Consider the following 16,251-nt stretch of genomic DNA (forward strand, 5'->3'; position numbering starts at 1 on the left):
TTATCAATATTAAAATGAAAAAAGAATGCACCACCAATGAAGATGAAATTAGATCACTTATTAAGTTATTTTGTGCAATTACATACCCAATAATACTAACAATGTAAGTGAAATAAATGAATATTTACAAGAATATAAACTACCCAGATTAACAGAAGAGGAAATAGTTAAATAATCTTATTTTAGAAAAATAAATATAACAATCCATAAATGAACTCCCCATGGAAAAATTCCCCAGAACCAAATGGATTTACAAATGAATTCTATCAAACATTTTAAAAAAATTAATCCCAATAAACTATTTGAGGGAAAAAATGTAAAAACAAGTCCTACCAAATTTCTTTTATGACACAAATGTTGTTTTGAAAACTAACCATGGAGAGCAAAGACAGAAAAAAGCAAGTCAAGTTTCTCTAATGAATATCAATACAAAAATTTTGAATGAAATACTAACAAGGAGATTACCATAACATATCACAAAGATCATACAGTTTGAGCAGGTGGGATTTATAGCAGGAATGCAGGACTGGTTCAATATTGTATTTCAAGGAATTACCAGGGACACTGCCCTGATGTTTTATATATACTATAAGCATGCAAAAAAGAAACAAATTAAATATTATGGTAAAACAGTTAGGATCACACAAAATTTGGCAGCTTTTACATTAAAGGAGAGGAGGGATTGGAATATGATTTTCTGGAATGGAAAGGAGCTAAGATTAGAACCAAGAATAACCTACCCAGTCAAAATGAGTATAATTTTACACAGGGAATAAATTGACATTTAATGAAAAAAAAGTATTTTAAGTATTTCTGATGAAAAGACCAGAGATGAATAGAATATTTTATTTTCAAATATAAGACTCAGGAGAAGCATAAAAAAGTAAACTTGAAAGAAAAATCATAAGGAACACAATAAGGTCAAACTACTTACATTCTTAGTGACTAATGAGACTCCTGATAATGGATAATAGAATACTTGGAGGGAATAACTGGAGAAGTTAACTAGTTGTTATCCTTCATTCTTGAAGAGGACCAAAATGACATCAGAATGACAATGTAAAGTTTCAGTGGGTCCGAATGTGACTGATTAGATTAATATGAGCTCGGAATGCTCTACCACAGATTGGGCATGGATAGTCCATGTGAATATTTGGGGTGGTTACTCCAAATTTGCACATCCTGTGTTTACTTTGTGCTGTCTCAATTCTACTTTGCTCATAGAGCTCAGCACCTTTTCTTACATGAGCATACCATGTTGAGCGGTTCTGTGCCAGTGTCTTCCATGTTGCATAGTCAAATCCAAAGTTCTTGAGAGAGACTTTGACAGTGTCCTTGTATAACTTCTTCTGACCACCATGTGATCGCCTGCCCCTTGTGAGTTCTCCATAAAATAGTCTTTTTGGCAAGTGTACATTTTGCATTCAAACAACATGGCCAGCCCATTGGAGTTGCACTCTCTGAAGCATAGTTTGAATACATGGCAGTTCAGCTCGAGCAAGGACTCCAGCGTCTGGTACTTTATCTTTCCAGGTGATCTTCAGAATCTTCCTAAGACAGTTCAGATGGAAGCTATTCAGTTTCATGGCATGGCGCTGGTAGACTGTTCATGTTTTGCAGGCATACAACAATGAGGTCAGCACAACAGCTCTGTAGACTTTCAGTTTGATAGTCTAATACCTCTTCTCTCCAAACTTTTCTTTGGAGCCTCCCAAACACTGAGCTAGCTCTGGCAATGTGTACATCAACCACATTGTCAATGTGTACATCCCTGGAAAGTACACTACCAAGGTAAGTGAACTTATCCACAGCATTCAAAACCTCTCCATTTGTTGTAACTGATGTTCCACATATGGATGGTGTGGTGGTGATTGATGAACCACCTGTGTCTTCTTGGTGTTAATTATTCGGCCAAAATTAGCATAGGCAGCAGAGAATTGATCCATATTTTGTTGCATCTCAGCTTCAGAGATTGCATTGAGTGCACAATCATCTGCAAACAGAAAATCATGCACCACTCCCTCCACTTTGGTCTTCACTTGGAGCCTTTTCAAATTTAAGAACTTACCATCAGTACGGTAGTTGACCTTGATGCCGTGTTCATCCTCATTGAAAGCATTTGACAACATGGCTAAAAAACATCTTTCTAAAATGTATGGGAGCAAGCACACAACCGTTTTTTACTACACTGGTGACTGGGAAGGCACAAGAGCATTGTCCACTATCCAGAACCCAGGAAAACGTGCCATCATGAAATTGATGTACAATACTGATGAACTTCTCTGGGCAACCAAATTTTGACATAATTTCAAGAGAAGTTAACTATAGGAAAAGTGAAAAGTTAGTAACAGGGGCAGAGCAAAGATGATAGAGTAGAAGCAGGGACCTGTAGGAGCTCTCCCTCCAAATCTCTCGAAAACTTCATAAAAATTACTATAAACAAATTCTAGAGTAGAAGAAGCCACAAAATGACAGACTGAAGCAAATTTCTAGCCCAAGTAAACCTGGAAAGTTGAGAGGAAGGGTCTATTGAATGAGGCTGGGAGTGGAGCACCAGCATAGACTGTACCAGCACAGACAGAGCTAGAACAGACCTCCCAGGACTGAATCACTGGTGATAGCAGCAATTTCCAGACTTCTCAACCCACAAATATCAGACAACTTTAACGGTCATGGTCATTAGGAATAGTGTCTCACCTGACTGAGAGGGGAGTATGGTCCAAACCCAGCCCCACTCTCATCCCTAACTCCTGTCCCAGCTATGGCCCCAGTCCCAGGGTGGCACCAGCCATTGCTGAAGCAGAGGCTACTTCTGGAGCCCCTCACTTAAAAAAAGCTCAAAAGTCAAGTAATTGGCCAGGCAGCTGTCTCTGGGACCCTTGACTTATCAATGAGCTCAAAATTCAGGTAACTGATTGGAAAAATGAGCAAAGCGGGGTAAAAGAAACAGACCATAGACTTTTACTTTCTCATTAAAAAGGTATTTTCTTATGCCATTGGTGATGAGGAAATAAAAACATACAACCAGAAGAAGACAACAAAGCCAAAGTTCCTGTATCCAAAACCTCCAAGAAAATGTGAACTAGTCACAGGCCATGGAAGAGCTCAAAAAAGATTTTGAAAATCAAATAGAGAAGTAGAGGAAACAATGGGAAAAGAAATGAGATGATGAAAGAAAATCATGAAAAATGAGTCAACAACTTGCTAAAGGAAACCCCTAAAAATGCTGACAAAAATAACACCTTTAAAACTAGACTAATCCAAATGGCAAAGGAGATCCAAAAAAGCAATGAGGAGATTTCTCTAAAAAACAGAATGGAGTACATGGAAAAAAAAGTCCAAAAACACATTGAAGAAAATAATTCCTTCAAAATTAGAGTGGAGCAAATGGAAACTAATGACTTTATGAGAAATTAAGAAATTATAAAACAAAACCAAAAGAATGAAAAAGATAGAAAACAATGTGAAGCATCTCATTGGAAAAACAACTGACCTGGAAAATGGATCTAGGAGAGACAATTTACAAATGATTGGACTATCTGAAAACCTTATCAAAAAAGAGCTTAGACATCATCTTTCAAGAAATTATCAGGAAAAACTGCTCTGATATTCTAGAACTAGAAGTTAAAACAGAAATGGAAAGAATTCACTGATCACTTCCTGAAAGAGATCCCAAAAGGAAAGCCAAATTCCTGAGTTCCCAGGTGAAGGAGAAAATATTACAAGTAGCCAGAAAGTAACAATTCAAGCATTACGGAACCAATCAGGATAACACAAGATTTAGTAACTTCTACACTAGGAGATCAAAGGGTTTGGAATATGATATTCTAGAGGTCAAAGAAGTTAGGATTAAAACCAAAAACTACAAACCCAGGAAAACCAAGTATAGTACTTCAGGGGAAAAATGGAAACTTAGTGAAATGGAGGATTTCCAAGCATTCTTGTTAAAAAGACCAGAGTTGAAGAAAAAATTTGACTTTCAAATACAAGAATCAAGAGAAGCATGAAAAGGTAAACAGAAAAGAGCAAGCATAAAGGACTTGCTAAAGTTGAACTGTTACATTCCTACATGGAAACATGATATTTGTAACTCATGAGACCTTTCTCAGTATTAGGATAGTGGGAGGGAATATATATATATATATATGTATGTGTATATGTATGTATGTGTTTGTGTGTGTGGAGAGAGAGAGAGAGAGAGAGAGAGAGAGAGAGAGAGAGAGAGAGAGAGAGAGAGAGAGAGAGAGAGAGAGAAGCATAGGGTCAGCTGAATATGAAGGGATGATATAAAAAAATTAGGTGTTGAGAGGGATGTAGTAGGAGAAAGAGAAATGGAGAGGTAGAATGCAGGAAATCATTTCCCTTAAAAGAGGCAAGAAAGAGCTTTTACAACAGAGGGGAAGAAGGGGAATATGAGAGGCAATAAGTGAGCCTTCCTTTCATAGATTTGGCTCCAGGAGGGAATAACATACATACTCAATTGGGTATAGAAGCTTATCTTACCCTACAGGAAAGTGGGGGGAAAGGGAATAAGAGAGGGGGTATAATAGAAGGGATGACAGATTTGGGGAAGGGGTAATTGAAAGCAAACACTTTGGTAGAGAGACAAGTTAAATGAGACAACAGAATAAATAGAGGATGGAACAAGATAGAGGAAAATACAGTTAGTCCTTCACAACATGACTGTTATGGAAGTGTTGTGCATGATACCACATGTGTAACCTATTGCTTGCCTTCTCAAGGAGGGTGGGTAGGGTAGGGGGAAGTGAGAGAATGTGGAACTCAAAGCTTTAAAAATGAGAGTTAAAAATTATTTTTACATGCAACTAGGAAATAAGATATATAGGCAATGGGATAAAGAAACCTATCTTGCCCTACAAGAAAATAGAAGGGAAGGGTTTGAGGGTGATAAAAGGGAGGGCAGATTGGAGGAAAGAGGAATCAAAATATGCTATCCTGGTGTGGGGGAGGGGAGAGATGGGGAGAAAATTTGTAATTCAAAATTATGTGGAAGTGAATATTGAAAATTTATTGGAAATGAATTTTAAAAGGTAGGAATTGTAAAGGGTTTTTTACATTTTACATTTGGTCCCAGGGGTAATAGAAATCCACCGTAGTTTATTAAGGAGGTAAGTGACAAGGTCAAATCTGCATTTTAGGTAAACAACTTTGGCTGAAGAATAGAGAAGGAACTGGAATGGAGAGAGACTTGAGGTAGGAAGACTAACCTGAAAGCTATCGCAATAATTTAGGTGAGAGGTGATGGAGGTTCACCAGCGTGGAAGCTGTGTCAGAGGAGGGAAAGGGATGTATAGATGTATAGAAATCACAAAATCTGCAATAGATTGGATAAGTGAGGTGAGTATAATTAAGAAGTGAAGTATGGTCCAGATGTTAGAAGCCAAGGTGACTGGGAATATGCCTTTGACAGTAATGGGGGGGGGGTCTTGGAAGAGAACTAGTGGGTTCTGTTTCAGACATATTGAGTTTATGTCTACAGGACATCCAATTCAGTGTCAAATAAGCAGCTGGTGATATGAGACTAAAGGTCAAGGAGAGAGGTTAAGAATGCATCTAAAGATCCAAGAATCATCTGCATCAAGGAAATAAATGAAACCATGGGAGCTGATAAGATAACTCAGTGAGACAATAGAGACAGAGAAAAGAAGATGGGAAAGATAGACTCTTAGGACAGAGGTATCTGTGGTTAGTGGGCATCACCTGGAAGAAGATCCAGCAAAGGAGATTGAAAAAGATCCACCAGACAGATAAAAAGAGAATCAGGAGAGAGCAGTGTCATGAAAACCTAGAGAGCAGAGAAGGTGGTGACAGTGTCAAAGGTTACAAAAAAGGGAAACAGGATGAGGATTGGGGGAAGGCAATTAGAAATGTCAATGAAAATATCACTTGTAGCTTTAGAGAGAGAATAGTTTCAGTGCAATAATGAGGTCAGAAGCCAGACTGTAGAGAGTTTAGGAGAGACTGAGAAGACATGATGTGAAGGCACTGATTTTAGATGGCTTTCTCATCGAATGTAAGCAGCAAAGGGAATCATAGGACAATGGCTAGAGGGAATGATCAGATCAAGTGAGGATTTTTTAAGAAGGTGAGAGATATGAGCATGTAAAGGTTTCAGATCTCTTTGAGTCCTGAATCTATGATCTTTAAGAAAAAACTCTGAAGAGAAAATGCTTATAAATATCTATTAAATATTTGCAGAAATGTTTAAAAATGATTGGTTTAATTCTTTTTCCTCTCAAAGTACCAGGGTGTTCTCATTTAATTCCGAGGAGCTTGGCAAATTTAGTTGACAGTATTTTGTGGTTCCAGTACAGGACACAACACATAGAGATGTAGCTTACCCAGGCATAATAAGGAATTGAAGTATTTAACCAGATAATTTAGATCAGCAAATCAAAAAGTACTTATTATGTACACATATTATGAGCCAGGCCCACTGCTGGGCATTGTATTACTAAAATAATTCTAACTTTGACTGATACATTTTGAAAGAAACATTAAGTTAAAAAAATACCTAGATCACCTCAACTTTTCATTTGATTTTGTAGGCATAGACATAATCTACTTAGGGTTTTATTTCCAATTTATAGTTTCAGTTCATTGAAAAGAGTTGAATCTGGAATCAGAGGACCTGGGTTTGAGAATCCTGACTCACATAAACTCCCTGAGTCTTAGACTACTTAAATCTAATATGAGGGAGCTGGACCAGATAACATCGGAAGTCACTTCTATCCCTAGAGCTATAATATAATATATAATTGGATCACCTCCATGTTCCTGCTGACTTATCATGTCTGGACACAGTATAGGTAGGATTTTATTCGCAAATTATAGATTTGGTACAGTAGGAAAAGTGTTGGATTTCAAGTTAGATGACCAGGGTTCAAGCATGAACAAATACCCTTTTCTCTCTGGGTTTTAGTTCCTTTAACAGCAATATAAGCAGATTAGATGAGATGATTTCTAAGGTCCCTTCAGCTCCAAAACTAAGGCCCTGTGCATTTCCTCATCAACTTAAAAATGGCATGAAGACACAAATAAGAACTACCCTTCCTCCAATCTTACCGTGTTTAATGCACCCAATTCCTTCATTCTCTATAAAATGCTTGGATTTCAGAAATTGTCTGAAAGTGATATGTACTCCCGTTATCTTTAATTATCCCCTTTGTAATAATTAGGAATCAATCTTCTGACTCATGAATTTGCCATTTATTGAAAATATAAGAAAGTAAAATATTTCAGAAGGTAAAGGGGAAATGAGCATGAGATATTAAAAACATTCTCTATTCACTGTGTGCTTATTTTTTAAAAATGTTCTCTGCTTCAGGGGAGAAAGAAGAAACTCTAATAAAGAGGGGGAAAGTTTCCAAGAAAGCTTAGAAGTTTTTTTTTTCTCTCTCAACAAGTTCTTCTTACTTCTAAGCATAGACTCTTGAAAACTACAGTTAGGCAGCTATAAAGTTGTAATGGAAAATAGTAAAAGCAGTGAAATGTACAATTAAGGATCACACACCCCAGCTATCCTCTAGTTCATTAGTCATCCTTATATCTCAGCCCAGGAGATTTCTCAAGTTGAAGTACAGTGAAACTTATGCTAAGGTTCACTCCCTTTTATAGTGTTTCTCTGCATATAACAATGGTGTCTTAAAGATGAGGTTGAACACTCCCACAGGAAACGTAGTCCAGGTCTTCTATTTCTCCCCTTAGTAACAATTTCCTTTCTCTAGGCAGACTGGAGGGGTTACTATATACCTCCCTCACTAAATGGATTTTTAGCTATAGTCTTCCATGTGAAGTGAATATTTCTTTTGATATTCATAGTAGGAAGCGGGTAGGCGTGGAAATCTTTTGAGAGTTTCAACGTGACCGTTCCTCCCAGAGCAGAGGGTTAATGGGGATGCCCTTATTGGGATCACCAGGGTTTGGATCATCCTTTGGATGGTCTGGATCAAGTCAAACTGTATTCTCCTCTTCGCACTCCTCATTATGTCTAACCAGGTGAAATCCAGGGAAAAGAAACATCCAGAAAAACTTTAAATGAAAAAAAAGTCAGTTACAAAAGGGTAACCTACAGTCTGAGCTCAGGGTGGAGTAATGAGAGTGGAATTTGCTTTTGTGGTAGTGGGCACATCACATTAAGTCCACTGAGTTATGAATAAAGAAGATTTGAGTTCAAATCTGTCTTCTGACACATACCAGTTGTGTGACCCTGGCAAGCCATCTAAATCTGTCATTGACCCAAACACCTTTTAAAGATTCTAAGCTTCAGAATTGTTACTGATCTGTATAAATAGATTTTACTCACTTCTGCCTCCCTGCCCTGATGTAATCACAAGTCTGGTCCGAAATTTTTTAAAAAAAATTATCAAAAATCCCGTATTTATATTTAGTTATTTGAATCTTTCATAGGGATGCATTATTTTGGGATGAATTCTCTGGATGATTGTCTAAGTATTCTATTTTCTTCTACTGCTATGGACGTAGATGTGACCTTCACTCTCACATCTTTTCAACCCCATCCACTACTGCCCTCCATCTTGAAGAAGATTCCCACAAAGATGATAGAGGGGACTTAAGGGAAATATAAGCTACCAAATATCTGGGGAGGTTGGGAATTTATTTCATACTTCCCAACAAGTTTATTTGAGGTCTACAGAACATGAGTTAATCATATCTCCTATCTCTTTTCCTTTCCTCTGGAACTTGGTGAGCATTGGGTAGCTGGATAGACAGGAAATTGGCCTCCCAATTTCACAAAGTATTCAGTGACCTAATGCTGGCTTTTTGCTTCATGAGATTGTCCTCCTCTGTGTCAGTTTAAACAGTCCATCCAATAGAATTCTGACGAGGTAAAAGGTTCACAGACCTTTGGAGTCTTTTCTGTTGGGGAGTGTTAATGACCAGACAATAACTCACCAAGAAACACCACCAGAACTTTTTCTTCTTTTCAAGCAGCATTTGCAAGAGACAAAATTGGCTATCTACACATTCTTAATTCATCAGTTAATTACCAGCCCTCTGCTTTGCTTTGTCCTCTATAGATCCAGTCTCTGGAAGATGAATTGTTCCAGGGAGGGTTGTGAATTTTTTGCCCTTTCCCTAAAGAAGTGTCCATTTTTATTGACTATAAAAACCTATACCATTTGAACATAGGTTATCCATTATAATATAATCAATCAACAATTTTTTATATTAAATTTTTACTATTCACCAGGCAGTGTACTAGGTGTTGGATAGAAAAAAACAATGAATGAAACAATCGCTATACCTAAGGAGCTCCTTAAAGGCAAGGATTTTTTCATGTTGTCATTGTTTCCCTAGCACCTTGGCTCAGTGCTTTATACATGTTAGGTGCTTAATAAATGCTTATGGAGTCAGATCTTAAACACATAGTTATTTCTAATAATTTTACTTCTCATTTTCATTGCACATGTTCTTGAAAACACTTTTATTTAATCAAGTCTTCAACACCTGGTAAACTGGGTAAAACCAAAATTATTTTGGTCATTTAACATATAAGGGAACAGTTACATAAAATTCTTACTAAAGTTTTTTCTTTTCCTTTTCTTTACCTTAAGTTAGTGAAAGAGAAATATTTGAACTCAAGTCTCCTGATTTTTACTTCAGTGCCCATTCCTCTATGTACCACTACTCAAAGCAGACATTCCACTACCCTCCTTCCCACCTTCCCCCTTCCCTACTGCCTCACACACATTTTAAAACATGTCTATTGTAGAATTTCTAAATTACAAAACATAATTATGTATTTTTATAAAAATACATGTATTATAACCATCACCCAACTTGTTTAGCATCTAATAATATTCAGTACACAAGATAGCCAGGCGGCAAAGTAGATGGAACTACTTGGACTTGGACTCCAGAAGAGCTGAGTTCAACTCTAGCCCTAGACACCTACTAGCTGGGTGACCCTGAGAAAGTTACTTAACTTCTTATTACCTCAGTTTCCTCATTTATAAAATGGGGATAATTAGCACCTGCCTCTAAGATTATGAGGAGAAAATGAGATAATATATTTGCAAACATTAAATCAGTATAGAAGTACTATGTACCAATAACTGACATGTAGTAGGAGCTTAATAAATGTTCATTGATTACTTTTACTACTGTTACTACCACCACTGTCATGACAATGACATTCAATTGGGCACTTGGTGACTTCATTTGTTTAATTACCATCTATGCAGATGACTATAGTGGTTGTTTTCTCTTTCCCTTCACAACCTGTCTTCTCCCTCACACTGGCTGTATTATACTTTACAATCCTTCCCATACTCTATGATCCAACCAAACTGGCCTTCATTCTGTTCATCTCTAGTCTCCATACTGGTTGTCCCCCATGCCTGAAACACATTTCTTCTCCATCTTTGCCTTTTAGAGTCTCTTGTTTGCCTCAGTACTCAACTAAAGGGCCACCTTCTCCATAAAACCTTTCCTGATATCTCCAACTAGTGGGCCTTCCTCCCCAAATTTCTTTGTATCTGTCATATTTACCTGTACAAGTTGCCTACCGTGTCTGTATTGTAAATTCCTTGAGGTTAGCATTATAAGCTCCCTTTCCTCTCCTATATCCTCAGTGCCTAACAATGCCTTAAGTTTAAAAAATGCTTGTTGATTGATTATTGATTTCAAATACTCAGCAAATTGATTTCCCATGGGTCTTATCAGGAGTTTTGAAGCCTCACTGAAACTTGTCAGATGCATCTTTGTAAGTCTTTAATCTTACCTTCAGAGCTGCAAACAGAGGCAAACAGCATCAACTAGGAGAAGTAATATGAAGTGGGCCTATATATTTGCTTTCTAATTTGTTATATGTAAAGAAAATTCGTAATTAAGATGACTTTAGTTGAATGGGAGGGATCTTTAGTTACAATAGAGACTTAAGGCTTAAAATCTCAGAGTTGGAAAGTATCTTAAAGGTTATTTAGATCAATTCAAGATATTTAGGTTTCCATCCCCTTCCTACTACACCAGAGAGGCCTTAGTGAGACTCTCACACAACTTAGGGGAAGAAACATAGTCTACTTGTGGCTTGTGGAGGGGAGAAGGGCAAATGATCTTTCTGGAAGAGAGGGGAAGGGGCCGTCTTGATTAGGGGTGAGAGTAAGTAAATTGAGATTAATTTCTGAGAAAGATGGAGCCAGTAAAGAGAGGGTTCCACAGTGGCCTGAAACCTCAGCCTCTTATTTCTTACAATGGACTTGTTGTTCAACAACCTTGTCGGCCCCCTACACACATGCCTCTTTATACTTTGTAAAAGAAGGTAGAGTTCAATTATTAAAATCTGGTACTCCCTACATGGTCTTCTGAGGATAGAACTCCCATGGCCTCAGGCAATATATAGTTCGGTTTACCTTGCCCCTTGACCAGGCATCGTGAAAGATAGAGGAAGGTAGACTTCCTTGGCACTATACCTGGCATCTCATGGGAATGAGGAGTAGTCTAGTTTGGCTAAAGTAGAAGACAGGCGGAAAGGGTTATTGGGAAGTTAGCTTGAAAAAGTAGGTAAAGGCCAGAGTATACAGGGTTCTGAATGCTCCACAAAGGATTATAAATGTTACTGTTTGAACCATAGGAAAGTACTGAAGACTTGGGATTGGGCTGCTGTAGTAAGACTTATCTGGCAGCAGTTTAGAGGGGGGGTTGGAATAAGGAGAGATGGGGGACAAAGTCCTGTTTCTCTCTCTCTCTCTTTTTCTCCTTTCTCTCCTCTCTCTCTCTCTCTCTCTCTCTCTTTCTGTCTCTCTCTCACTCTCTCTTTTTCTCCTTTTTCTTCTCTCTCTCCTCCTGTCTTCTCTTCTGTCTTTTCTCTCTCTGTCTCTCTTTCTCTGTCTCTCTCTTTCTCTGTTTCTCTCTGTCTCTCCCTCACACACACACACACACAGAATATAAGAAGGAAAGATAAAAGCTGAAGCCTCCATCTCCTTCTTCAGAGGTTATTTTCATGTGACTCACTCTGTGGGCATGTGATGGAAGGGGCTTTTATGGTGGGGAAATTCTTATCAACTACTGCTTTTATAACTGCCTATTGATGACACACACTGCTTCATAATGGGAGTGCTAAAATTGGCTTTTACTTCCTTAAACCATCATTGTATTGAACCATGTAACCAGAAAATCACAATGCGGTGATCTTTCTCTACACTAATCCTTCCATGAGCGCTTAATGACTTGTCTGTTCATCTTGGAGATAATAAACCTTGCAATGGAAGCAATAGCTGTCTTGGTGACTTTGCATAAATCATTATTTGTAAAAAGTGAAAGAAAACCTATAGCTGGAAGTAGAGGAATGTGATGGCTCAACGTTTAGGAATTAGCTTTGATAATTGCTCTGGAAGCATTAGTAATGCACTGAAGAAATAGATGCAACCCCAAAAGCAAATATTATCTCTTAATGTGATCAATAGAATGGCCTTCAATGTGGGTAGAGAAATTATTAAACACCCTAGAAAGGTCTGTCTGAGCACAGCAGCCTGGTAATGGAATGCCTGCTTTGCTGGGGTGTTTGTGAGAGTGTGTGTGTGTTGGGGGGTTGGAGGGTGGGGCACAGAACAGGCAAACAGGGTCAATGAAACATTTAAAAGGAACAAAGAGAGTTTTTGTTATTTAACAGCTGAAAAATAAGGTGGTATGTTGCAGGGGACAAGTGTCTCAGTTGGAGTTTGTTCACGGAATAGTGAGGGAGGGGTATGGCAAGACTGAGGATCAGATGGCTAATATAGTCACTAATTACAGTTTTACAACTTATTTCCTTTGATTAGAAAATATGGCTTTAGTGTTAATAGTTTTCCTAAATCTGGATACTTGGAAAAATTTAGTTGGGTTTCTCATTTGCATTTTTATAGCTCCTATTTCTTTGAGTTACTCCTTAACCTCCTCCCTGCCTCAACTTCTCCAATACATTTAGTCACCATGGAATCTTTTTGTTTTTCCTCCTGTCATTAGGCTGAGGAAACACAAGTAACTGCCTACAGCGAACAAACATGTTATTTCTTCCCTAAAACAGACTCCATGAAAATCAACTCCAAGGGAGATAGACAAGTGAAATAAAGCACATTCCTTTAAAAAAAATTTTTTTTAAGGCTAGTTGTCTGATTGTCAGTAGGCCAAATCTGCTCTACCATTTGTTGTGTGGCTTAGAGTTAATCACTCAACCTCCCTGGGCTTCAATTTCTTTATCTGCGAAATGATAGAGAAGGCTTAGTAAGCTCCAAAGGCTATTCCAGCTCTAAAATTTTATACTGCAGTTCCTAGAAATTCAATAACAAACACTGGTTAGGCACCTGTTGTATACACTGCATTAGGCACTGGGGTAGAGGCAAAGTTTCATGAAACATTGTGGAGGCCCTTATGGAGTTTATATTCGAGCATGTGCATGTCACACACATACAAAAATAATGATTTATGTCTACTAGGCCCTGGTCAAAGGGCCCAGAGTCTGCTGCAAATCCAGTTTAATTCAATTCAATTCAACAAATATGTACTGAGCTCTTCTAAGGCACTGTACTAGGCGCTGGGGGATGCGAAGATAAACAAAACACAGCCCTGCTCTGAGATCTAGTGGAGCAGGCAGAATAAATTGCAGTAAAAGACCCTCAGATAAGTCAAAGGAAACATACTAGTAGCTATGAGACCCAGCAAAGAGTTCTCCAATCCATTACAAGGTTTGGGAGCCGATGTAATTACCATGCCGTTGGCACAAGCATAATTTATCATGTGAGATCCACATGGGCAAGTATTTTTAATCCCTATTTTGCAAATGAGGAAATGGAAAATGAGAGAGCTTACATGGTTTGTATCAAATCACACAGTTAGTAAATGTCAGACCTGGAACTGAACCCTAGCCTTTCCTGACTCTAAATCCAACAATTTTGACTATACTAGAATCCCACCAGGAAGACCATACACTGGAATGTTGATGAAGGCATTGCTGAGGACAGCTATAAAAATAGCCCTGGTGTTTGGGTCAGGCCAAGCTAATCAACAGTAGACTTTATTTAAACCAGCTTTCCCAAGAGCTCTTTAAAGGGAAATAAACAAACAACCAACCAAATAAATAAAAATAAATAGACCAGTACAATGGAAATTTGTAATCTGAAGTGTGGTTTTTCACTTAATCCTGTTATGATTTTAGGTTAAAATCATGCAACCTCTCAGGGACACTCTTTCCTTATATGTAAAAGAAGATTATTTGGATTTTTGTTGTCTAGTCTTTTTTTAATCATGTTTGACTCTTCATGACACCTTTTGGGGTTTCCTTGACAAAGATACTAGAGTGATTTGTTATTTCCTTCTCCAGCTCATTTTACAGATGAGGAAACTGAGGCAAATAGGGTTAAGTGACTTGCCTGGGGTCACACAGCTAGGAAGTGTCCAAGGATGGATTTGAACTCAAGTCTTCCTGACTCTAGGCCAGACACTCTATCCACTGCACCATCTAACTGCCCTCTTTGCAGCCTCTAATGTCTCTTTCACCTCTAAGTCTATGATTTTATGATCTTTTGTACCAAATGTATGACTAGGAAAACCATGTGGATAGAGGGATCCAGATTGGAGCCACTCCAAGAGAAATAACTACCTAGGAACTGACCTAGCTTTGGACATATTAGAAATCTACAGAATCATTGCTAAGAGTGAAAAGGAAACTTATAGGTCCATCTCTCTCATTTTACAGATGAAGAGACTAAGGGGCAGAGGTTAAATGTTTCTCAAGGTTACACAGCTAGTACATACATGTTTGTGCAAGATTCAAACCCAGGTCTTCTTGACTCAAGTTCAACGCTGTATTCACTATATCATGTTGCTTATTCAACTGAATTGAAAAGGGGTAGATGTTTTGGTGTTTGCAAATTGTTTTTAAACTACAAGGGAGACAGTATGATGTAGCAGATAGATCTCTGGACTTAGGAAAACCTGAGATCAAATCCTACTCTAGATACTCAACTTCAGTCTGTAAAATGAATGGGGTGGGATGATCAACTCTAAGTCTTTGATCTTCGTTTGCTAGGATGTTCTAGTTTACAAGAGGCACTCATGGAGATTCCTATCATTCACTTACTACCCTTCAGTTTGAGTTCTAGAAATCTCCCTTGTGGCAAATATTCATTCAGTCCATCAGTAAACATATACAGAATACCTACTACGTATCATAATACTATGTACTATGCTAAGTACTGGAGATACAAAAAGAGGCCAAATATAGTCCTTGCCCTCAAAGAGCTTAGAATTTAATGGAAGACCATACAGTGAATGACCACTTGTCCTTGATGTAACTACAGAGAAGCTATACGCTGCATTAGGCACTGGGGTAGAGGCCTCTGTTATACAGAGACAGAGAACTAATTATAAAACTGAGGAACCACAGTGCAGGCCTTCATTCTTATGAGTTGAGTAATAATAAAAACTGATGTTTATTATTTGTATGTTTAAGATTTTTGAAATAATTTCCATTCATTATTTTATATGACATTCTATTTCTACTCCAGATGAGGAACAGCGTTGCATAGAAAGCTGGCCTTAGAGTTAGGAGGACCTGAGTTCAAGTTCTTCTACTGATGCACACTGACTGCGTGACCCTGGGTAAGCTACTTAATATCTCAGTGCCCCAGAACTTTTCAGGGAAGATGAAACATAGACCAGCTGCTGATCTGTAACGGCAGGGGGAAGCTTCTTCACTATGGTGCTCTCTAAACTGATAAAACTACGGGCCCTGCCCAAAAATAACCACCTCACCAACAAAAATTCTGCAAAGGACTTGAGACAACTATATTCATTCCTAATAGATCCCATTATCAGCCATTAGAGCAAACGTATTGAGTCCCAATTATGTGCACAGAACTGTTCAGAGTACTATGGATGGTTTGGTGATTGTGGAGAATACATGGTCTCTGCCCACATAAGCTTTACCCACCAAGACAGAGAAAATACATAGCACTGATACAGGGAGAAGTAGATACATTTGTTAATGAAAACTTTATTGAACAGTGTCAAAGCACAGAGGTGTTATGGGAGAGACAATGTAGGATTACACTGTCCCCGCTTTCTAGTTGTTTACAGTCTCATTGGGGGAAACAAGATTCATGTACATGAAAAGTAAAATAATAATGCAAGGTAGTCTGTGTTTTAGCATCAGCATTGCGATCACTGTTGATGTCTGAGGTATTTTCTTCCTACAGATGGGGTGCCTGGGGGCGTGCATCAAGATATGAC

At 38.1% G+C, this 16,251-nt stretch overlaps 1 protein-coding gene across 1 annotated transcript in view; it reads left to right on the forward strand.

Annotated features, from left to right (window-relative positions):
• LOC140511308 (cytosolic beta-glucosidase-like) overlaps positions 1-15,803 on the forward strand; it is a 408,352-nt gene extending 392,549 nt beyond the window's left edge. Inside the window, exon 6 of the mRNA XM_072620371.1 lies at positions 15,528-15,803. The gene's annotated coding sequence lies outside the window, so the exon portion shown is untranslated. The remainder of the gene's footprint in view (positions 1-15,527) is intronic.
• The last annotated feature ends 448 nt before the right edge of the window (positions 15,804-16,251 follow it).

The sequence above is a fragment of the Notamacropus eugenii genome, chromosome 6 (genome assembly GCF_028372415.1).
Source record: "Notamacropus eugenii isolate mMacEug1 chromosome 6, mMacEug1.pri_v2, whole genome shotgun sequence".
Lineage (NCBI taxonomy): Eukaryota > Metazoa > Chordata > Mammalia > Diprotodontia > Macropodidae > Notamacropus > Notamacropus eugenii.